Raw genomic sequence first — 25,954 nt, forward strand, 5'->3', positions numbered from 1 at the left:
CCTCTATACTGCGACAGCTTTACCAGGCGAAATCGTACCCCTTTCTCTCCCACCTCCATTTCCCTCCTTCACCACACCTCCCTTCATACCTCATACTGCTCACATTCACAAAGTGTTCAGCCCACATTCTTCAAAAACCTAAAGTACACCCTAATATTTTATAAAAAATAATGTGACTCATTTATTGTCTAATGAAATGTTATCCTGGAATTGGGATTCCACTGAAACATGTATGCACATATCACAGCAATAATTTTTATATAATAAACGATATATATATAATTATTTTCACAGCCAAACACGGTTCAGCTCACTGGAGCCATGGCAGTCAACAAACCAGAAGTCCATGACGAGTTTCGCCCTCATTTGGGCTCCTCAGTTAGACAAATCCGAACTCAGGATGCGAAACACGAGCCTCTTGCACGCGAGGCACGCTCTCTGCCAACTGAGCAAATGCCTCGCACAAAAGAAAGTCTATTAACACAGACCAAGCCAACCGCGACGAAATCTGCCTGCAGAATGGATCTACTAGTCTCGAACAAGGGACGCGGTCATCTAACCAGCTATAACTCAGGCCGATGTTCCATAAATAGCAATAGAATTTTCAGAATGTAAGAGATTATTATTTTAGCAGCCAAACACGTAGCAGCTCATATATATATATATATATATATATATATATATATATATATATATATATATAAACAAAGAGAGAGAGAGAGAGAGAGAGAGAAAGAGAGAGAGCTTACAATGTCATTTGGACGGTCGGGTTTCGATCCTGGCTTGAGGCAATTGCCTGTCTAGCCGCACCGAGGAGCTGTGAAACAGCGAAACAGTACTGTATGTGGATGACTATATATATATATATATATATATATATATATATATATATATATATATATATATATATATAAGACATAAAAAGAATTAGAAAGTAGAGATACTAATCGATATAAAGATGTCTTGTCTAGAAAAATAAACAGGATATAAAAATATTATCGCTAAATTTTTGTGATAGGGAATTCGAAAATATTAGTTTTCTACATGGCCTTTAGGTGCACTTAATGACACGGATGTCAACAAGTAGCGATTATTACTGTTCATACATACACATGCATAATACATTCGTACTCATACATACACGTATAATTGGAGCAAACATGCGCACTCAAATGTACACACAGGTACAAGCATGCACTGGTCCACATAAAAACTATATACTTAGGGAAAGAATACTACAACGGGCATAAACATAGATTATATAAGCGCATTAGTAGAGTCCCACGGAAAGAACAACAAGAACCTGCAAGCAAATGTACGTATACGAATACTCCTATATTAAAATAATCAAATGCTGTCTAGTTTCCACTATTACGGATCATGAAGATGTTATCTTACCTGATACTCATTTATCTTTACCCTCGAGGGGCTTTTGGGCTTTGATAAGCGTGACTGCCTAGTAAAAGAAGCATGCACACAGCCATACACATGGAGGGTATAATATAAGCACTTATGCAGATACTTAGACATAGACATGTATGTGCAAATAAATATCATCTTAGTTCTGTCTTGAAAGCCAAAAAATAAAAAATAAAAGGTTAGCTGGGCATGGAACTGTGTAGCAAGGATTGCGCAATTCTTAACCACTTTCTTTCTGAATCGACACTACTTGATTTCAGTGGCAGGAAGTCAAAGACGTGACGTTTCTGAATTTTTGAGATGAGGATTGGTTATTTTTATTATTATTCAGATGAAAACAGCAGTCCGATGAATAGTAATACAAGTCAAGGATGATTGGAAACGGGGCCTTGACAAACGGAGTGCACACACCTGGTGTTATCAAATGGCCACTCGTTTAGTACTGATCAAGCACATTTTCGGTGATTTTACGGGGACAGGTATGTGAATAGGATTATGCAGCACGCAGAACAAAAGCAAAAGAATATATATAGACATATACAACACCAATACACGCATACGAATACCACACAGACACTCAGACAAGCGCACGCACAACAAGAGGCATATAAATGATTGGTATAACATTATTTAGCTAATCTTATGATGCAGAAATTTCCCATTCAATCACACTATTTCATTGGAATGCGATAGAATCTCAATTGTTGAAGTTGTAAACAAAGATAGTATGTTTTCTTGTTTTCCCCTTTTGTCTGAGCCACTTTTATTATGCAGAGATTACGAAAGGGAATAAAAACAAGTTTATCTGCAATTATTGGTTAGACACTTCCGTCTGCCCGGGTTATTCTGGCACAGGGCCACGTCCCACCAGAGAATGGCGTTATTGATTCAAAATATTTGCAAGAGACATAGGTATTTAAAGTTACAGCACGCGCAAACGAGGGTCGTCCCAAAAGTAAAGATTCCTATTTTTGAACTGACGGATTAGAAGAGCTACGAACACGGGAGTAGTACCATTAAAACATGCGGCATTTTGTGTTTTAGAATTTATTTTTCAACATAGTCATTACTATTTTCAATGAGGAATCTTATGAAGCAGCTTTGCTTCTGACGTACATCAATGACAGGAGTTTCTTTTTTAGAATCTCACAGTGACAATATCTGCAACAGAGAAATGAAAATTTCAGTTCATAAATGCATACCTCCGATCATCATAATAATTTAATTTACAATCAGTTCTGATCCATTCAGACGGACGTTAATAGAAGGTATCATTTTGAAACCCCGATATATATATATATATATATATATATATATATATATATATATATATATATATATATATATATATATATATATATATATAGCAGGCTCCTTCAGTCTTGGATAGACTATGGATACCCACGTAGGGTTCCTTGCGCGTGAAATTCTTGTGGCAGAAGGTGCGATATCTCGAACCACACCTCCCTGAGTCGACATTGTTAAATACCAGTCGTAAGTGAAATACAGGATTACTGGGAACAAATGCCGAGAAAAGCGGAGAGCACATCAAGCGCCTAGAAACTGGTACTAACCAGGCTCAACGTTGCTTTACTTCGGTGATGTAACGAGAACCGGTGTGTCAACGCGATTATGCCGTATATATATATATATATATATATATATATATATATATATATATATATATATATATGTATGTATGTATGTGTGTGTATTGGTGTAACACCGTTAGAGTTCTCGATGTATATATATATATATATATATATATATATATATATATATGAGCAAACAGTTAATGAAATATGTTAAAAACACTTTGAAATGAGTTAAAAACATATTTAATCTTAAAAGGAAACACTAGATAAATGGATAGTCTATCCATTAACTGTTTACTCATATTATAAGCTATCCATTAAATGTTTGCTCATATTATAAGCTCTATTTCCTATTTGGTATTGTCGAACTTTTATATCTGGCTGATATATATATATATATATATATATACATACTAGTGTGTGGAGGTGTATGCTTAGCAAAAAAAAAAAAAAAATAAGAAAGGGTCATTTTTTTAAAATTTCACCCCTACTATGACCCCTTAACATTTATTCAGTTAGAGCCATGTCCAAGGAACCTATATTCAAAATTTCAAGTTTGTAGACCCAAAATTGTAGGAGGAGTTTAGTAGAGCATTAACAGGTCAGATCGTTAAACATTGGCCCCTTAACAGCCAAATTTCTAGCCAAAAACCGATCACATCGATTTTCCCAAATCTCAGTACCCTGTATACCAAATTTCGAGTTTGTAGACAAAAAATTGACAGAGTTATTGCGTAGGGAAATGTACAAAGAGACACGGACACGTTTACTTATATATATATATATATATATATATATATATATTTATATATATATATATATATATATATATATATATATATATATATATATATATATATATATATATATATATATATACTAGCATGGGAGCCCGGCGTTGCCCAATTATTTGGAGGTGTATGTTGAGCAAAAAAAAGTCCATTTTTTAAAATTTTGACCCTTATTATGATCCCTTAAATGTTATTGATTTGGGCTCAAATCTAGTTATTACGCGAGATGCATGTCCAAGGAACCTATATCTAAATTTTCAAGAGTGTAGACCCAAAATTGTCGGAGGAGTTGGGTAGAGTTCTCAAAGATCAAATCGCTGAACTTTGACCTCTTAATCGCCAAATGTCTGGCCAAAATGCAATCACATCAATTTTGCCACATCTCAGTACCCGGTATATCAAATTTCAAGTCTGTAGACTAAAAATTGGCAGAGTTATTGCGTAGGGAAATGTACACAGACACACACACACACACAGACCGACACGTTCACTTTTATATATATACTACCATTTCAGCCCGGCGTTACCCTGGTGTTTGGATGTGTATGTTGAGCAAAAAAAAAAAAAGTGGAACGGGGTAAAACCTTACGTGTATGCTCTTACGACCACTGCCAAACCGGAAGCGACATTTTTTAAAATTAAGGCTAGACAATCTAAAGGAGAGGAAACTTTTTAAAATATTGGCGAAAAAGTGACCCCCTGTAGAAAAGTGCCTATTTAAAATGGAAAGTTATTAATGTTTTTAGCCGATTTTTCGATATTTTTCGTATGAAAGGTCGAACTTTCAAACGATACTGATCTTGGTAAAATCCGTCGCCTCTATTGAAAGTTTAAGGCAGACATGCAAATCGACATACATACATGCATTTATATATTGGTAACTAAAAATTTTCGACCCAAACTGATGAAAAGGCTTGCTCTATCTCTGAATACCATTATGTCAAATTTCAAATATCTATACCAGAAATTGTCTGAGTAATTTGGAAAAGACGGCAGAGCTAAATCTTTTTTAAATTTTGACCTCTATTGTCACCCCTTCAGATTTATTGTTATGGGCTCAAATTAAGTCATTAAGTTAGATCCATGTCCGAGGAACCCATATCTAGAATTTCAAGTGCGTAGACTTAAAATTGTCAGAGGAGTTTGGTAGAGTTCTTAAAGGGCAAATTGTTGAATTTTGACTCCTTAATCACCAAATTTCTGGCCAAAAACCGATCACATCGATTTTTCCAAATTTCAGTAACCTGTATATCAAATTTCGAGTCTGTAGACTAAAAATTGACAGAGTTATTTCGTAGAGAAATGTACAGAGACACACACACACAGACACGTTCACTTATATATATATATATATATATATATAGATGCAATAAAAAATATATACGTATAGATAAATATATATGGAAACAATTTTATGTTTACTATAAACTTTTTTACACAAATATTATGCAAGTATAAATCATGTAGAATATCTGCATGAATATAATTACACGTAATAGTTGACTTAAGATGATCATTCAATAAGAAAATCGAAAAACTAATAGGGAATTAATTAAAATGAATATTCAAAAGAATATGCAAATTAGCTAGATCTTTTGCTAGTGAATGCAATTCTACGACCCATATATGAGAAAATTCTATTTTCTTTGGAAATAAATAGAAAAGAGGGTTTTTAATATGAATATTAATACGCACAAAAGAGAAACGAATTCATAGGAGTATATATATGTGTGTGTGTATTCATATAAATTTGTTTTTTGTGTGTGTGTATTGATATTCATATTAAAACCCCTCTTTTCTATTCGTATTTATTTATTTTCCCACCAAAACAAAATGTGACACAAGATCGTTTTAAATGTGGTGTTAAACCAGCTTCCCGAAAAAAAAGGCAAAAGGGGTACTCTGGTTGGGTCCAAAAACAGTAATTCTCCGAGTATAGAGGGTTTCTCCTCCATTGACTGGGAAAAATTACCTTAAGTGCAGCATCTGCAGAAAAGATACTACACTTTGATCCCGGCCCGAAGGCCAAGAACAACAGAAAAAATGCAAGCCTCTGTTCTATTTACTTAAAAAAAAAAATACAATTTTCTTATATATGGGTTGTGGAATTGCATTCACTAAGAAAAGATCTAGCCTCTTTGCATATTTTAATTAATTCCCTATTAGTTCATTCGATTTTCTAATGGGATGATCATCTTTAGTTAACTATCACGTGTAATTACATTCATGCAGATGTTCTACATAATTTACACTTGCATAATCCTTGCGTAAAAAGTTTATAGTAAACACAAAACTGTTTCCGTATATATTTATGTATACGTATATATTTTTGTTTAAGAAAATTTTCCTACAAAACTCCTCCTAGAGATTTCGTCTACAGACAGGAAACTTCATATATAAGTATCTGAATACATGCGAAACTTCATAGCCTAGTTATTCACGACAGCAGCAAAAATAAATCGTGAGCTGAACGTTTTGGTTCCGATTCTCGGTGGAGGCGCACGATTCTTATTTTGTTTTTTTAAGATTTTTCAATCATTATTACGTATTGCGTCCAATCTATCTGAGTGAAAATATCTGTCTGTCTGTGTGTCTGTCTGTGTACATTTCCCTACCAAATAACTGTCAATTTTCGGTTTACAGACTCGAAATTTTAGATACGGAATATTAAGATTTGGAAAAATCCGCTTTTGGCGAGAAATGTCGCTGTTAAGGGTCAAAGTTCTCCAATTTGACCTTTGAGAACTCTACTAAACTCCTCCGCCAATTTGAGGTCTGAACACTTGAAATTTTGGATATGCAGTCCTTGGATCTAACTTGATAATTGAATTTCAGCCCAGGACAATACATGTTAAGGTGTCATAATTGGGGTCATAGTTAAAAGAAATTTGATCTCTACGGTCTCTACTCAATTACTGAGATAATGTTTTGTCTAAAGATGTCATATTTTACATAAAGTGTATTCAGACATAAGGCAAACTTTTTAATCGTTTATTTTTGCTGAAAATTTGGCTTCCAATGGGTCAAAGTCCAAAAGATGCACATAAAGTTATGAATAGTACATAGGGCCCGAGCAAAACCATCGGAATTTCTAGTATATATATATATATATATATATATATATATATATATATATATATATATATATATATATATATATATATATATGCATGTGTGTGTGTATATTAACACAGATACACGATTTGTTATGTATGTTATTTTAACTTTGCTAGAAACTCACACATAGCGAAATAGCAATGCGCAAGAAGTAGTTTGTTTATTGCTAAGAAAACATATTTAACTGGTTTATTTTGATCGTAGGGAACACGTTCTGCATCTTGTGGGTTGAGAAAATTATGGATTGAATCGTCGATGCGGATCACGGCTTATTATTGAAGTTGTGTGCGTTGTTTCCCCGAGTGTGGCGTGCCGAATTTTTTTTTTCGCCCACCTTGAGGCGATCAGCCCAGTCATAAGGCTGGCTTCAAGAAGCTGTGTTTTTTAAAAAAAAGTTATATGAATAGAAACCAGTGTTGTATTTTTTAATGCCGAATATTCCATAGAAAAAGGGAAGTACTGGTCTTGTAAGTTGGATTACAGTTGAGAGGTAATTTTTGTTAAATATTTTAAAAGCATTTAATACGTTTAAAAAATGTTCACGAAAGTAGCCCTACAAAGTCTAGCCATCCTTATATTTATCTCTCTCTCTATATATATATATAAGAGTGAACTTGGCTGTGTTTCTGTGTGTCTGTCTGTGTGTCTGTGTACATTTTCCTTCGCAAAAACTCTGTTAATTTTCACTCTACAGACTCGAAATTTGATGTACAGGGTATTGAGATTTGGGAAAATCTATGTGATCAGGTTTCGGCTGGAAAGTTGCCTGTTAAGGGGGTAAAGTTAAATAATTTGACTTTTAAGAACACTACCAATCTTTTAAGAACACTACCAATCTTTTAAGAACACTACCAATTTTGCGTCTAAACACGTGAAATTTTAGATAGATTCCTTGGACATGGATCTAACTTAATAACTTGATTTGAGCCCAAAACAATAAATTTTAAGGTGTCATAATAGGGGTAAAATTAACAAAAAAATGACCGTTTGTGTGTTTTTTTTTTACTCTGCATACACCTCCAAACACCCGGGCAACGCCGAGCTGAAATGCTAGTATATATATATATATATATATATATATATATATATATATATATATATATATTTATTTACCAGTGGTAAAAAAAACCGGACTAAAGTGCTCAATGTGTAGTCAGAGCAGTATATAGGAAATTTATTACTGTGAGTCCAGAATGAGTTTACAAATTGTTTCAACTAGAGGAAAATCCTCAAAGAGAGGAAAAATCCAACTAGCATCATCAGAATTCATAGATGGACTAAGTTATAAAGTCAAATAAAAATGGAAAGATCGTAGATAAAGGGGAGTTAGAAAAGAAGGGAGAGTGGTGGGGAGAGGACGTTGGAGTTTAAAGTAGTAGGAGTGTATTAAAAAAGAGAGGGGTTTATAATTAAATATTAATTATGTGTAGATTCTTATATACGTGTTTTTTAACAGTTTAAACTTAAAAGACGCTACTTTTGTTGATAACGGCATAAGTAACAGTTAATTTAAAGGATCACCATGGCAACAGGTTGGAAAGTTAATGTTAGTGAAGGAACGGGTTGAAAATGGGGTTTAAAGTAATTTAGCCGGGCGGAGAGAGATTGAAAGATATTTATTGTTTATAAAATGGAAAGAAAAAGAAAAGGAAAAATAAGTTAATGAATTATACTTTACAGGTTTATTTTAATAGTGTGATGATGTATATATAATTAAATATAATAAATAAATTAGCCGGGCAGGTAGAAATAATACGTTACAGGTTTATTTTAATAAAATAAAATAAAATAGGTGAAGGAACGGGTTGAAAATGGGGTTTAAAGTAATTTAGCCGGGCGGAGAGAGATTGAAAGATATTTATTGTTTATAAAATGGAAAGAAAAAGAAAAGGAAAAATAAGTTAATGAATTATACTTTACAGGTTTATTTTAATAGTGTGATGATATATATAATTAAATATAATAAATAAATTAGCTGGGCAGGTAGAAATAATACGTTACAGGTTTATTTTAATAAAATAAAATAAAATAGGTGAAGGAACGGGTTGAAAATGGGGTTTAAAGTAATTTAGCCGGGCGGGGAGAGATTGAAAGATATTTATTGTTTATAAAATGGAAAGAAAAAGAAAAGGAAAAATAAGTTAATGAATTATACTTTACAGGTTTATTTTAATAGTGTGATGATATATATAATTAAATATAATAAATAAATTAGCCGGGCAGGTAGAAATAATACGTTACAGGTTTATTTTAATAAAATAAAATAAAATAGGTGAAGGAACGGGTTGAAAATGGGGTTTAAAGTAATTTAGCCGGGCGGGGAGAGATTGAAAGATATTTATTGTTTATAAAATGGAAAGAAAAAGAAAAGGAAAAATAAGTTAATGAATTATACTTTACAGGTTTATTTTGATAGTGTAATGATATATATAATTAAATATAATATATATATAAATAAATAGCCGGGCAGGTAGAAATTATACGTTACAGGTTTATTTTAGTGAAATAAAATAAAATAGGTGAAGGCTTAAGTAAGTAACTTAAATAATAGAAAAAAAAAAACATTTTTAATAAGTAACACACAAATATAAGCACACGCATAAATATGTACAGCAAATGCACATACGTAAATGGGGGAAAAGCACATGCGTGATCACACATACACATATATATATATATATATATATATATATACATATATACATATACATATATACACAAACATACATATACAAACACATATATATATATGTACACATACACAGATACGTAAAAATACACGCATATATACATATATAAACATATATGCAAGTACACATACATCCAGATGCAAACACTTACACATACATACATATATACATATACATACACATACATATACATACATATAAATATAAATTAGCTGGGAGGGGGGGGAATTGAAAAATATTTTATAAATAATTTTTAAATTTTCAGGCGTTGTAGTTGAAGGAAAGAGAGAAAGAGAAAAATATAAATTAATGAATTATAAGTTACAAGTTTATTTTACTAATATAGAAATAGGTAAGAATATCAGTAAGTTAATCCAATAATAAAATTCATAAAATTATTAGGGAGATATTTATAATAAGTGAATAAAACACATACACACAGAAAAACACACACACAAAAATACATGTAGAAGATACGTAACCAAATACAAATATATATAAAAAAAAAAAAAACACATACATATACACACATATAGAAGATACGCACAAACACAAATACATATATATACATACATATACACACACACATATATATACACACATATAAATACATACATACACACACATATACATACATATACAAACACACACACATACACACGCACACACACACATATATATATACATGTGCACATATATATACACATATATATATATATATAAATTAGCTGGGCAGGGAGAAATTGAAAAAATTAATTTTATTTTTTTTTTTATTTTTTTATTTTTTTTTTTTTTTAATTTATTATTTATAGTTTTTGAATTGTCGGGCGTTAAGTTGGAAGAAAGAAATGAGAAATAGAAGGGTAAATAGGTGAATTATACGTTATAGGTTTATTTAATAAAGTAAAAAAACTAAGGATATAAGTAAGTTAATTAAATAATAAAAATTAATATAATTATTAATAAAATGTAGATAGTAAGTAGATAACAAAAACACACAAATACATACACATGAGTACACATGTAAAAAATACACACATCAATGGGGGAGAAGCATGTGCTTGAGTATATGTACAAACACAAATACGAAAAATATGTAAATAAGCTTCGTGTTAAAAAATATGATAATTATTATTGAAAGAATTAGTAAGAGGTAAATATAAGAGAAAAGCGTATTATATATGTTATATGTAGATGGTAAATTAAATAATTAATTAAAATAGAAGGTAAGTAAATGATTAGTTGTTAACAAGTAGATAATAGACCGAGAGGCAAGTCGAAGGATACCAATTGTGATAAGTACGTAATTGAAATAATAGAAATCGAGACCTGATTATGGAAATAGCCAATAAGAGACTATGGGGCGAGAACCTTTAAATAATGACATAAGGAGTGATTAAGGCAAAGGGGGGGGTACAAAAATGAGTTTGGTAAAGAGAGATGTAGCTAAAAAATGGTGGGATAAATAGGTGGGGGTTCTGTGGAGGGGTTCTTTTAAAATGAATGGGGGACTATATAGTTTAGGTTGTAAATAGGGTGTGTGTAATTCGTTAGTGTTAGATTTTAGGGGTGGGTTATAGTTATTATTAGAAGGGTGAGAAGTTGCTTAAGAGGTGGGATTTATAATGTTTACAATTAAGTGAGGTTTCAGTTTTTTTATTTAGAAGTTTATCTCTATCTCTAAAATTAGTAATCAGTAATTTTTCAGTTAAGCATAAATAACATGGGGAGTTCAGTGATTTACAGGTACTAGCTCTATTAAGAATTTCCCAGCTAATGATTGGGGTGAGGTTGTTTCGGGTAAGTAGTAGATAGTGGTTAGTTAATGAAGTACTATTTGGGTGGTTGGGGTTATTTAGGGAGCATTTATGCACTCTAAATCTGTCTTTGAACGTGGTGCTTGAAAGGCCAATGTAAAATTTTTTGTTTTGTGGATCTTCAGCAGGGGCAATAGTTGCTTTGTAAACCACATTTGTTGAGAGACAATTTTGCTGGAGCGGGCATTGGGGTTTGTTAAGGCAGTTACAATTATTTTGACCATTGTTATTATAGTTGTGGTTATTTAGTATTTTATTGTTGTGTTTTTTAATTTTATTTTCTAGATTATTTGTGCAACTGTAGCTAAGCTTAATAGTGTTCTTATTAAAAATTTTATGTAGAATATTACTAGGGGGGAAGTGGTGATTAAGAAGCATGAAGAATTTTTTACCTAATTTAGTTTTTATCATATTATTATAGGGAGGGTTAAACCAGAGGACTTTGCGGGATCTGTTATTCCTATTTGTATTGTTGGGTTTATTAGGGTCCAAGTATGTAATATTAGGGTTGGAATATCCAGATTCCTTTAAAGCATTTTCAAAGAAGGGTTTGTGTAGGTTAAAAATGCTGGAGTTAGATGAGTTTGTGCTAAGCCTTTTTTCTATTGATTTAGGGATATGTTTAATAATGTGTTTGGGGTGGTTGGACATAGGGTGTATATATAGGGGGTATGTATTATTTTTAGTGTATGGTTCATAAGTATTATTAGGGAGGTTAAAGGTAACATCTAGAAAATTTACTGTTTTTAAGTTGGAAGTTACTTCAATCTTTAGATCCATATTCTTCAGTTCCCTGATAATGTTCTTTTTAATGCCTTCGCACTTTGGGCCGCTTGCGTTTTCAACAATGATAAGGCCATCATCTCTGTAAAGTCCCACGTTGTTGTTGGGGATAAATTTTGTGATATTATATAGGATGAAAAGGCCTACTAAGTCAGTAGCCTCAGCTGCATCAAAAGCACCCATCGCAATGATTGATGCAGCTGAGGCTACTGACTTAGTAGGCCTTTTCATCCTATATAATATCACAAAATTTATCCCCAACAACAACGTGGGACTTTACAGAGATGATGGCCTTATCATTGTTGAAAACGCAAGCGACCCAAAGTGCGAAGGCATTAAAAAGAACATTATCAGGGAACTGAAGAATATGGATCTAAAGATTGAAGTAACTTCCAACTTAAAAACAGTAAATTTTCTAGATGTTACCTTTAACCTCCCTAATAATACTTATGAACCATACACTAAAAATAATACATACCCCCTATATATACACCCTATGTCCAACCACCCCAAACACATTATTAAACATATCCCTAAATCAATAGAAAAAAGGCTTAGCACAAACTCATCTAACTCCAGCATTTTTAACCTACACAAACCCTTCTTTGAAAATGCTTTAAAGGAATCTGGATATTCCAACCCTAATATTACATACTTGGACCCTAATAAACCCAACAATACAAATAGGAATAACAGATCCCGCAAAGTCCTCTGGTTTAACCCTCCCTATAATAATATGATAAAAACTAAATTAGGTAAAAAATTCTTCATGCTTCTTAATCACCACTTCCCCCCTAGTAATATTCTACATAAAATTTTTAATAAGAACACTATTAAGCTTAGCTACAGTTGCACAAATAATCTAGAAAATAAAATTAAAAAACACAACAATAAAATACTAAATAACCACAACTATAATAACAATGGTCAAAATAATTGTAACTGCCTTAACAAACCCCAATGCCCGCTCCAGCAAAATTGTCTCTCAACAAATGTGGTTTACAAAGCAACTATTGCCCCTGCTGAAGATCCACAAAACAAAAAATTTTACATTGGCCTTTCAAGCACCACGTTCAAAGACAGATTTAGAGTGCATAAATGCTCCCTAAATAACCCCAACCACCCAAATAGTACTTCATTAACTAACCACTATCTACTACTTACCCGAAACAACCTCACCCCAATTATTAGCTGGGAAATTCTTAATAGAGCTAGTACCTGTAAATCACTGAACTCCCCATGTTATTTATGCTTAACTGAAAAATTACTGATTACTAATTTTAGAGATAGAGATAAACTTCTAAATAAAAAAACTGAAACCTCACTTAATTGTAAACATTATAAATCCCACCTCTTAAGCAACTTCTCACCCTTCTAATAATAACTATAACCCACCCCTAAAATCTAACACTAACGAATTACACACACCCTATTTACAACCTAAACTATATAGTCCCCCATTCATTTTAAAAGAACCCCTCCACAGAACCCCCACCTATTTATCCCACCATTTTTTAGCTACATCTCTCTTTACCAAACTCATTTTTGTACCCCCCCCTTTGCCTTAATCACTCCTTATGTCATTATTTAAAGGTTCTCGCCCCATAGTCTCTTATTGGCTATTTCCATAATCAGGTCTCGATTTCTATTATTTCAATTACGTACTTATCACAATTGGTATCCTTCGACTTGCCTCTCGGTCTATTATCTACTTGTTAACAACTAATCATTTACTTACCTTCTATTTTAATTAATTATTTAATTTACCATCTACATATAACATATATAATACGCTTTTCTCTTATATTTACCTCTTACTAATTCTTTCAATAATAATTATCATATTTTTTAACACGAAGCTTATTTACATATTTTTCGTATTTGTGTTTGTACATATACTCAAGCACATGCTTCTCCCCCATTGATGTGTGTATTTTTTACATGTGTACTCATGTGTATGTATTTGTGTGTTTTTGTTATCTACTTACTATCTACATTTTATTAATAATTATATTAATTTTTATTATTTAATTAACTTACTTATATCCTTAGTTTTTTTACTTTATTAAATAAACCTATAACGTATAATTCACCTATTTACCCTTCTATTTCTCATTTCTTTCTTCCAACTTAACGCCCGACAATTCAAAAACTATAAATAATAAATTAATAAAAAAAAAAATAAAAAAAAAAATAAATAAATTAATTTTTTCAATTTCTCCCTGCCCAGCTAATTTATATATATATATATATGTGTATATATATGTGCACATGTATATATATATGTGTGTGTGTGCGTGTGTATGTGTGTGTGTTTGTATATGTATGTATATGTGTGTGTATGTATGTATTTATATGTGTGTATATATATGTGTGTGTGTATATGTATGTATATATATGTATTTGTGTTTGTGCGTATCTTCTATATGTGTGTATATGTATGTGTTTTTTTTTTTTTTATATATATTTGTATTTGGTTACGTATCTTCTACATGTATTTTTGTGTGTGTGTTTTTCTGTGTGTATGTGTTTTATTCACTTATTATAAATATCTCCCTAATAATTTTATGAATTTTATTATTGGATTAACTTACTGATATTCTTACCTATTTCTATATTAGTAAAATAAACTTGTAACTTATAATTCATTAATTTATATTTTTCTCTTTCTCTCTTTCCTTCAACTACAACGCCTGAAAATTTAAAAATTATTTATAAAATATTTTTCAATTCCCCCCCTCCCAGCTAATTTATATTTATATGTATGTATATGTATGTGTATGTATATGTATATATGTATGTATGTGTAAGTGTTTGCATCTGGATGTATGTGTACTTGCATATATGTTTATATATGTATATATGCGTGTATTTTTACGTATCTGTGTATGTGTACATATATATATATGTGTTTGTATATGTATGTTTGTGTATATATGTATATGTATATATGTATATATATATATATATATATATATATATATATATATATATATATGTGTATGTGTGATCACGCATGTGCTTTTCCCCCATTTACGTATGTGCATTTGCTGTACATATTTATGCGTGTGCTTATATTTGTGTGTTACTTATTAAAAATGTTGTTTTTTTTCTATTATTTAAGTTACTTACTTAAGCCTTCACCTATTTTATTTTATTTCACTAAAATAAACCTGTAACGTATAATTTCTACCTGCCCGGCTATTTATTTATATATATATTATATTTAATTATATATATCATTACACTATCAAAATAAACCTGTAAAGTATAATTCATTAACTTATTTTCCTTTTCTTTTTCTTTCCATTTTATAAACAATAAATATCTTTCAATCTCTCCCCGCCCGGCTAAATTACTTTAAACCCCATTTTCAACCCGTTCCTTCACCTATTTTATTTTATTTTATTAAAATAAACCTGTAACGTATTATTTCTACCTGCCCGGCTAATTTATTTATTATATTTAATATTATATATCATCACACTATTAAAATAAACCTGTAAAGTATAATTCATTAACTTATTTTTCCTTTTCTTTTTCTTTCCATTTTATAAACAATAAATATCTTTCAATCTCTCCCCGCCCGGCTAAATTACTTTAAACCCCATTTTCAACCCGTTCCTTCACCTATTTTATTTTATTTTATTAAAATAAACCTGTAACGTATTATTTCTACCTGCCCAGCTAATTTATTTATTATATTTAATTATATATATCATCACACTATTAAAATAAACCTGTAAAGTATAATTCATTAACTTATTTTTCCTTTTCTTTTTCTTTCCATTTTATAAACAATAAATATCTTTCAATCTCTCTCCGCCCGGCTAAATTACTTTAAACCCCATTTTCAACCCGTTCCTTCACCTATTTTATTTTATTTTATTAAAATAAACCTGTAACGTATTATTTCTACCTGCCCGGCTAATTTATTTATTATATTTAATTATATATATATCATCACACTATTAAAATAAACCTGTAAAGTATAATTCATTAACTTATTTTTCCTTTTCTTTTTCTTTCCATTTTATAAACAATAAATATCTTTCAATCTCTCTCCGCCCGGCTAAATTACTTTAAACCCCATTTTCAACCCGTTCCTTCACTAACATTAACTTTCCAACCTGTTGCCATGGTGATCCTTTAAATTAACTGTTACTTATGCCGTTATCAACAAAAGTAGCGTCTTTTAAGTTTAAACTGTTAAAAAACACGTATATAAGAATTTACACATAATTAATATTTAATTATAAACCCCTCTCTTTTTTAATACACTCCTACTACTTTAAACTCCAACGTCCTCTCCCCACCACTCCCCCTTCTTTTCTAACTCCCCTTTATCTACGATCTTTCCATTTTTATTTGACTTTATAACTTAGTCCATCTATGAATTCTGATGATGCTAGTTGGATTTTTCCTCTCTTTGAGGATTTTCCTCTAGTTGAAACAATTTGTAAACTCATTCTGGACTCACAGTAATAAATTTCCTATATATATATATATATATATATATATATATAGTGAAGTGAAGTGAAGTGAACGTACCTGTGTGTCTTTCTGTGTGTCTGTGTGTCTGTCTGTGTACATTTCCTTACGCAATAACTCTGTCAATTGTAAGTCTACATACTCGAAATTTGATGTACAGGATACTGAGATTTGGGATAATCGATGTGATCGGTTTTCGGCCAGAAATTTGGCTGTTAAGGGGTCAACGAATTGACCCTTGAGAACTCTACCAAACTCCTCCGAAAATTTGTGGTCTAAATTTTAGATATAGGTTCCTTGGACATGGATATAACTTAATAATTTGATTTGAGCCCAACACAATAAAATTTAAGGCGGTCATAATAGAGGTCAAAGTTTAAAAAATTGACTGTTTTGTTATTGTTTTTTATTTTTGCTCAGCATACACCTCCAAACACCCGGGCAACGCCGCGCACCCATGCTAGTATATATGCATGTATTTATATATATATATATATATATATATATATATATATTATAAGATAACGTATCTGTGTGTATGTGTGTGTACATTTCCTTACGCAATAACTCTATCAATTTTAAGACTACAGACTCGAAATTTGATATACAGGGTACTGAGATTTGGGAAAATCGATGTGATCGGTTTTCGGCCATAAATTTGGGTGTTAAGGTGCCAACGTTTAACAATTTGACTTTTGAGAACTCTAGGAATCTCCTCCGCCAATTTTAGGTTTAAACACTTGAAATTTTAGACATAGGTTTCTTGAACATGGATCTAACTTTATAAGTTGATTTGAGCCCAAAACAATAAATTTTAAGGGGCCATAATAGGTGTGAAATTAAAAAAAAAATGACCTTTTTTTCTTTGCTCAACATACACCTCCAAACATCCGGGCAACGCCGGCCACCCATGCTAGTATATATATAAAAGTAAACGCTTCTGTGTGTGTGTGTGTGTGTGAGAGAGAGAGAGAGAGAGAGAGAGAAAGTAAGAGAACGGACTTGTGTACGTGTCATATGCGTTTAGTAAGTAAGAAGTTCCATTTCGAATGTTTGTAGTAGCCAGGATAAGTCGATTCGTCATTTGATTTAACAATACGTTGTTTTTAGGTAGTTAAGAGTAAATACATATGCCAACACATGCGCATATACACATACATACACACATGTGCATATCCACACATCCACACACAGATACATACGCATATACATACATATATATATAATTATGATTAGTTTTTTTGGAAAAAGAATTCCAGCAGAGTGCTCAATTAAAAGGAAAATCCAAATTTTAAGAGCGTACTTATATTTTGTGTACAGAAAGTTGTTAGTTGAGACAGGTCATTGGTACCGTCGGTTTCGAGCTCGATAATAAGGCCCGTTTAAGGTATCCTTATCGAGCTCTCTTCAGCCAATATTCGTCTATCTTATAACCGGAAGTGTGAAGTATATATACCTCGCGAGTCCACGTTCAAATCTCGTTTTGTTTAATCCCCCCCCTTTTTTTTTTTTTTTTTTTTATCTATCTATATCTATATATATATATATATATATATATATATATATATATATATATATATATATATATATATCGGGTAATGTAATACCTAATTTTCAACTTTGAATTATTTAAATTTAAGATCTAATTTCGAAAAAATGTTTTTTTTAATATATGAATCGATTTTAATTTGAACCCCATTTAATTTTAAAATCTCTTTCCTTATGTATAAAAACTTTAAAATCTGTATTGGTATCGGTTAAAAACTTAAAAATTCGTTTAATTATATCGAACATTTAAAAATTTCCAAAAATACGTTTAAAGTTTTAAAAAATATATTTTTAATTATATCGAATCACGTTTAAAAATTTCGAAATACGTTTAAAAATTATTTTTTAAAAACCCAAATCTTTCAAGGTTTGGGGAAGTGAGTATTTATCTATCCTAAGTGATTTCCCTAGTTTATTAACATTATTATATTTTTCTATAGTTTTAAATTCGAAATAGATTATAAATTACATTTATAAAATATTATATATATATATATATGACATTAATTAAAAATCTATAATATAATTGCGATTAAAATCCAAGTTTACCGACTAATTATTTATGTATTTACAATTTTTTTTCCTTATATATATATATATATATATAAAAACAACATCTAAGTGTTGTTCTTTTCATTGATCCAATTTATTAGGAGACCCTTCCTTCTATGTATGCAACTTTTCAAAGCTTCACTCCTCACATTTAAACATTTTATTTTTGGGTCATGAATGGACCGGAGGATGTAGTACTTCTCTGCGTTACAGAGTGAGCATTGACTTAATTCCGGGACGTAGGCTGGTCTATGCTCTATTTTTCTCCATTTTATGGAAAAGGGTGTATTTTTTTCTTTAAGCTCCCACACGCGGGTAGCTAATGCTGTATTCATCCTTGTTTTAGCTCTAAAGGAGCTCATATGTGCATAATACCTTTGTTTAAATTGGCCTTTTGTCATACCTATATATATTTCCGGTATATTTGTGGATTGTTCCGTTAGAGCTAAAACAAGGATGAATACAGCATTAGCTACCCGCGTGTGGGAGCTTAAAGAAAAAAATACACCCTTTTCCATAAAATGGAGAAAAATAGAGCATAGACCAGCCTACGTCCCGGAATTAAGTCAATGCTCACTCTGTAACGCAGAGAAGTACTACATCCTCCGGTCCATTCATGACCCAAAAATAAAATGTTTAAATGTGAGGAATGAAGCTTTGAAAAGTTGCATACATAGAAGGAAGGGTCTCCTAATAAATTGGATCAATGAAAAGAACAACACTTAGATGTTGTTTTTATATATATATATATATATATATATATATATATATATAAGGAAAAAAATTGTAAATACATAAATAATTAGTCGGTAAACTTGGATTTTAATCGCAATTATATTATAGATTTTTAATTAATGTCATATATATATATATATAATATTTTATAAATGTAATTTATAATCTATTTCGAATTTAAAACACATAAAACTATAGAAAAAATCTATTTCGAATTTAAAACACATAAAACTATAGAAAAATATAATAATGTTAATAAACTAGGGAAATCACTTAGGATAGATAAATACTCACTTCCCCAAACCTTGAAAGATTTGGGTTTTTAAAAAATAATTTTTAAACGTATTTCGAAATTTTTAAACGTGATTCGATATAATTAAAAATATATTTTTTAAAACTTTAAACGTATTTTTGGAAATTTTTAAATGTTCGATATAATTAAACGAATTTTTAAGTTTTTAACCGATACCAATACAGATTTTAAAGTTTTTATACATAAGGAAAGAGATTTTAAAATTAAATGGGGTTCAAATTAAAATCGATTCATATATTAAAAAAAACATTTTTTCGAAATTAGATCTTAAATTTAAATAATTCAAAGTTGAAAATTAGGTATTACATTACCCGATATATATATATATATATATATATATATATATATATATATATATATATAGATATAGATAGATAAAAAAAAAAAAAAAAAAAAAAGGGGGGGATTAAACAAAACGAGATTTGAACGTGGACTCGCGAGGTATATATACTTCACACTTCCGGTTATAAGATAGACGAATATTGGCTGAAGAGAGCTCGATAAGGATACCTTAAACGGGCCTTATTATCGGGCTCGAAACCGACGGTACCAATGACCTGTCTCAACTAACAACTTTCTGTACACAAAATATAAAAATATACATATATATATATATATATATATACAATGTACATGCAAACATACATACGTCTAAATGCAGACATACATACACATGCACACATAATCATGTACATAAATACATACACATATAGATATATACACATATATATACACACATATATATATACATATCAGTGGAGACATAGATCTCCTGTGAGGTACTAATGTACATATACATGCATGCATACATACATACATACATACATACATACATACATACATACACTCACATATACGCATACACAATTATATAAATATACATATTCATAAAAGTATAAATATACACACAAATACAGACATATCTATCTATCTATCTATCTATCTATCTATCTATATATATATATATATATATATATATATATATATATATATATATATATATACACGTCTGTATATGTGTGTATATTTATATTTTATGTGTGTATATTTATACATTATGTTTTAAGCAGTGGTTATGTTTAACCTAATTTTCAGTGTCAATTGTATTGCGAGTATATATATATATATATATATATATATATATATATATATATATATATATATATATATATAAACACATACACTCATATAAATCCAGACATAGCTATACATGTGTACAAACGTTCACCCATGTATAAACACATGCATACATATTCACATTACTACCCAGATGCACGCATACTCATATATGTATTCATGCATATATATATATATATATATATATATATATATATATATATATATATATATTCCGTGCGATTCCTCAGATAATGAAATTAAGATAGATAAGATGTTTAATTGTTTTTAAATACTCAAATGTACACCCAACTTCATACCATGCTTTATTACTCTTATAGGCATATGTGGATATATGTGCTTTTTCTAATTTTTTTACGTTAGGCATATGTCTGCCTGTGTTTGTATGTGCACATGTGCGTTTGTGTTTATTTTTTTTTTCATTTTGTAATATCTAGATGAATGTAGTTGAATTGTCATATTGTTGCCTGTCGGATTTGTGCGTAGGTTTTTTTTTTTTACTGTTTGTTTTTTTTTTTTATTACCGCGTGTTACGGTCTTTCTTCTTTTTTATCTGAATATTTTCCGTGTCAGAATTATGTGCTGGACAGCATAATGAAAAACATATGTATTTATAGGAAAGTAATGAATTATGTGGGAAAATATATTGGGTTTTAACTTTGTTTTTATGCATGTATGTATTTTTAGATTAATTTTTCCTGTTTACTCTTTCTCCTTTTGTTATCATTGATATTATTATTAATAGCGATTGAGATGTTGTTTATACACGCTTAACGTATTTTAGTTTGTTTTTTAGTCTTTTCAGAGCAACGTTTTTATGACACATTTTTTCATATGCTTGTACTTAGAGACTATTTCTAAATTTCCCTTTAAGAGTGCATTTCACGCTTGGTGTGTCATTGTAGCGTCGATTTTGTGTAAGCAGCTGTGTAACGATTGGATAACAAGTATGTTTACTAGTTTTAATATTCTGTTTGCATAGCTGAACGAAAAGAATGCCCGAAAACAAATGTTAGACACAAATAGTAAGTATTGTGAGGGATTTTTATACAATAAACATTGTCGCCATTTTGAAAATACTCTTTCCAGAATACAAATTACATTAACCTTTAGTGAACATGAAAAGCATACTTAATTTATACAATAACCTTACTTGTTCAAATAATCACATTCCAGTTATAATATGATAGGATTATGCCCCAACATAAACATTAAAAAATATTCCAAGTTAGATAATACCTATAATATATTGCACACGCAGGGTTAAGAAAATAGTTTTAGAAGTTATCTAAATGTAAATTAAATTACTTTGTCTAAATTAAATCAATGATATATTTACATCAGGATTGCTACAGACATTTTCATTTATATTGCGTCCAAGTCGGTGTTAGAGAATGTTTTACCTATACAATATTCATCTAACAAAAATCTATACATCGCCAGGAAAGATATGCAACACAGCTTTTAAAAATCTACCGACAAAATTCTCCAAGTTTTCGACAGATGTCGAAATATTTGACAAAATGTTTTTAAAAATACATAAAATTTGTTTGTCTAAGAATAGGTAAAAAAAAAATCATTACTTAAATTGATTAATGCATGCTCACTCGTCATAATTAATATTTCTGCACATTCAATATTTCGGTGTATGAGTTGGCATATTTTTAATCAGTCTAACACAGTAGAAAAATTACACAACAAAAAGCATTATATTATTGTTTTAAGTTATATAGACTTTATTAATGTTGACTGATTACCAAGCAGATATATGTAAACTCACTTAAGAACCTGATACTGGCAGGTAGACGGAGTCACTAAAGAAAAGAAAAGCCTTTTCCCAGCCTACTGTCAATGAGTATTACTTAAGAAAGGCTGTGAGATCTATGCAGATACAAAATGACTAGGTTTAAAGAACATATTTAGAATAGTAATGCTAAAACTGCATTCATGAACATAGTCTTTTTCTATGGTGATATGGCCATTCTAACGCGTCTCTATAAAAGTTATGACCTAAACAAACACTCCTGTTTTCAATATCACTTATTCATTAGTGTCAATTTTTTTCTCCGGAGAAATGTAGTCGATGCGGTCAGATGTGGAGATCACGCACTTATATATTCTTATATTTTGGTGGTTTAATTTTCACTTTAAAATGCTGTAATTTTGCTATCAAATATTCGCTATTGATTTTCCCCCTTTTACTCAAGGTAATTGATGAAAAAAATATCGTGCATGAGTTATCAATAATTGAGTCATAGATGTCAACATTCTACTGGTTTTGTTTTTCTGTGGATAGTGTTACGTACATTTTGATGATAAAATTATATATATATATATATATATATATATGTGTGTGTGTGTGTGTGTGTGTGTGTGTGTGTGTGTGTGTGTGTGTGTGTGTGTGTGTGTGTTAGCAAGATGCAGTTACTGGTATTTCCCGCGGAAGGCTGACACAAATCCAGAAAAAAAATTCTTTAAATGATCCTCGGCCCACCCCCACCCCCGAAAACAAATTCAATTACGGTTATTAGTCGGGGCAATTCTAAGTAATTTAATTTTTATTTATTTATGTCATTTCAGCCCATTTTCCGGTCATTTTAGTTTATCTTTAAGCATTTCATATCAATTCTACATTCACGTATTCATTCATTACACGAGAGCACGCGACTAATGGCTATCGGCATTGTTCTAAACAAATATGTTTTTATTTTTTTCTCAAACAAGAGTATTAACTTATGTTAATATTGTTAAGTTTTGCCATAAAAAAGTGTTGTATTTGTTTTGTTCTCGATTAATCTTTTTAGATTGATGGAAACTTTGGATTTTAATTCCATCAGAGGTACGGGTCCATTTAGGGGGCGAGGTGGATGTTTCTCATATTAAAAAATGTCGTCTAACTGTACTATATCAGACACATTCTTTTTAAACATAGGGTACATGGAATAGTTCTTTTACAGACGTTAGGAAACCGTCTCAGTCCTTCATCAAATATGAGTATACTATTCGATGCATAGGGATATTTCTGGTTTTGTTATATATATTTTTTCTTTATTGAGATAAGCGAATGATAAGATCCTAACGAAAATAGAACTGAGGATAAGCACAGTTCAGTGCATATTGTTAGAAAAAGATCTAAAAGATTTGATAATTGTCCATCAGCATTGGGTATCGAAGTATGTCCATTAATATTCAGAGTTAGGTCATAAGAGAGGAAGAAATAATGACAAAATTGGCCTTCGTCATCCGTTTTATTTGAGTGAACTTGCCATTCAACATTTTGAACATTAAAATCACCACACGCGTGAATATTTGCTGAGGGATGAGCAGACAGGGTATGATAAATTATTTTATCTTTCTCGGTTAAATTCTTTGTGACCTAGAAGTTGAACGCCACACTGCAGTGTCAAAAGTAACATTTTGAATAGGTTCAAATAATTCGAGTGGCAGTAATTATAAATATCCTCACTGATGATTGCATAAGCACGAAACATTAGTGTCGATGAGTAAAATTAATTAACATTTATGCATAATACACACACACACACACACATATATATATACAGGGTGACCCACAAAAACGGGCCCCAACTATAAATAGGCCCCGTTTCTTAGTGTTTTTTCTGAATGAAATGAAACTTTGGTCATAACTAATTTATTATATTCAAAACATCACATCAAAACACTAGCGTCTTTGGCCTTTTTTCTCTGTTGACTGTAAAATTCTCAGAAAAACAATTTAATGTCCTCTGTCTTTTTGGGTCACCCTGTATATCTATAATATAAAGCTCAACGTCTGTGTGTGTGTCTGGTCACGAATAGGCTCCTATATGGTTGACTATTATAGAAAAATGATCGAAAAATGATAGAAGATGTATCGAGACACAGGAATGGGTATGTTTGATCTGGCATAATGATGATTCATTAAAATTCTGGGGTCTGCGTACGCGCCTGGTCCACAAAGTATGGAAATAAAATAATTTAAAAAATAAAAAAGGCGTTTCTAGTTTTTTTTTTTATATAGATGTACATAATACTTTGATAAATATGCATAACATAAATAGGGATGGTATAATAAAATTGTGGGGTCTGCATTCGCGCCTGGTCTCCATAGAATGGAAATAGGCACAAACTTTAATAAAGACTTTACATATCTATCTGCGTAAGTATACTTTGATAATTATGTTTCAGTTTGAAGAAATATGGTATAATAAATTTATGGGGTGTTCGTTCGCGTCTGACCTCCATAGAATGGAAATATGTCACAAAGTTTTACAAGGTTTTTTAATATAGATCCACAGAATATTGTGATAAGTATTTCAGTGTGAACAGGTACGATATAATAAATTATGGGGTTTATCTATTTTATTTTTACTTTCCTCATATTTTGCTTTGGTTTTGATACCCCCAAATTCGAAGCTATCTCTTTACAATCCTTCCTTTTCATAAGCTATCATATTTCATAAATCAGAGTCCATTTTCTGTAGGCTGTTTTGAACCCAGTCAACGACGGGTACTTTGCTAGTATATATATATACGGGTACTTTTGCTAGTATATAGTCCGACATAAACAAATTACTGACAAACCGATCCCTTTAATAAGACACTATGAAATCTACAATACTAATGATTACTACAATACTATTTCATTGATTACTGTACACGCAATAACCCTTATCCTTGAGTGACCCCGGGACTTGATAAGTGGTGACCTCCATGCAATATATATATATATATATATATATATATATATATATATTAATATAACACGGAAATTACATAATTGTCGATGCAATTATGTAATTTCCGTGTTATATTTTTATGTTATTGCTTTGTTTACCACATTGAGCTCTCATACCCGGATTTCCTCCTGGAATTATTCCAGTATAACACTAATATATATATATATATATATATATATATATATATATATATATATATATATATATATATATATATATATATATAT

At 30.6% G+C, this 25,954-nt stretch overlaps 1 protein-coding gene across 3 annotated transcripts in view; it reads left to right on the forward strand.

Annotated features, from left to right (window-relative positions):
- The window catches only part of LOC145277642 (uncharacterized), a 763,829-nt gene that overhangs the window by 35,702 nt on the left and 702,173 nt on the right, over positions 1 to 25,954 (forward strand). Inside the window, exon 1 of one of the 3 annotated variants that reach the window (XM_080129222.1) lies at positions 7,277 to 7,412. The exons of the other annotated variants lie outside the window; for them this stretch is intronic. The gene's annotated coding sequence lies outside the window, so the exon portion shown is untranslated. Of the gene's footprint in view, positions 1 to 7,276; positions 7,413 to 25,954 lie in introns of those variants that run through there. 3 annotated transcript variants of the gene reach the window in all.

Source organism: Euprymna scolopes, chromosome 6 (genome assembly GCF_053919585.1).
Source record: "Euprymna scolopes isolate OS-2025 chromosome 6, ASM5391958v1, whole genome shotgun sequence".
Classification (NCBI taxonomy): domain Eukaryota; kingdom Metazoa; phylum Mollusca; class Cephalopoda; order Sepiida; family Sepiolidae; genus Euprymna; species Euprymna scolopes.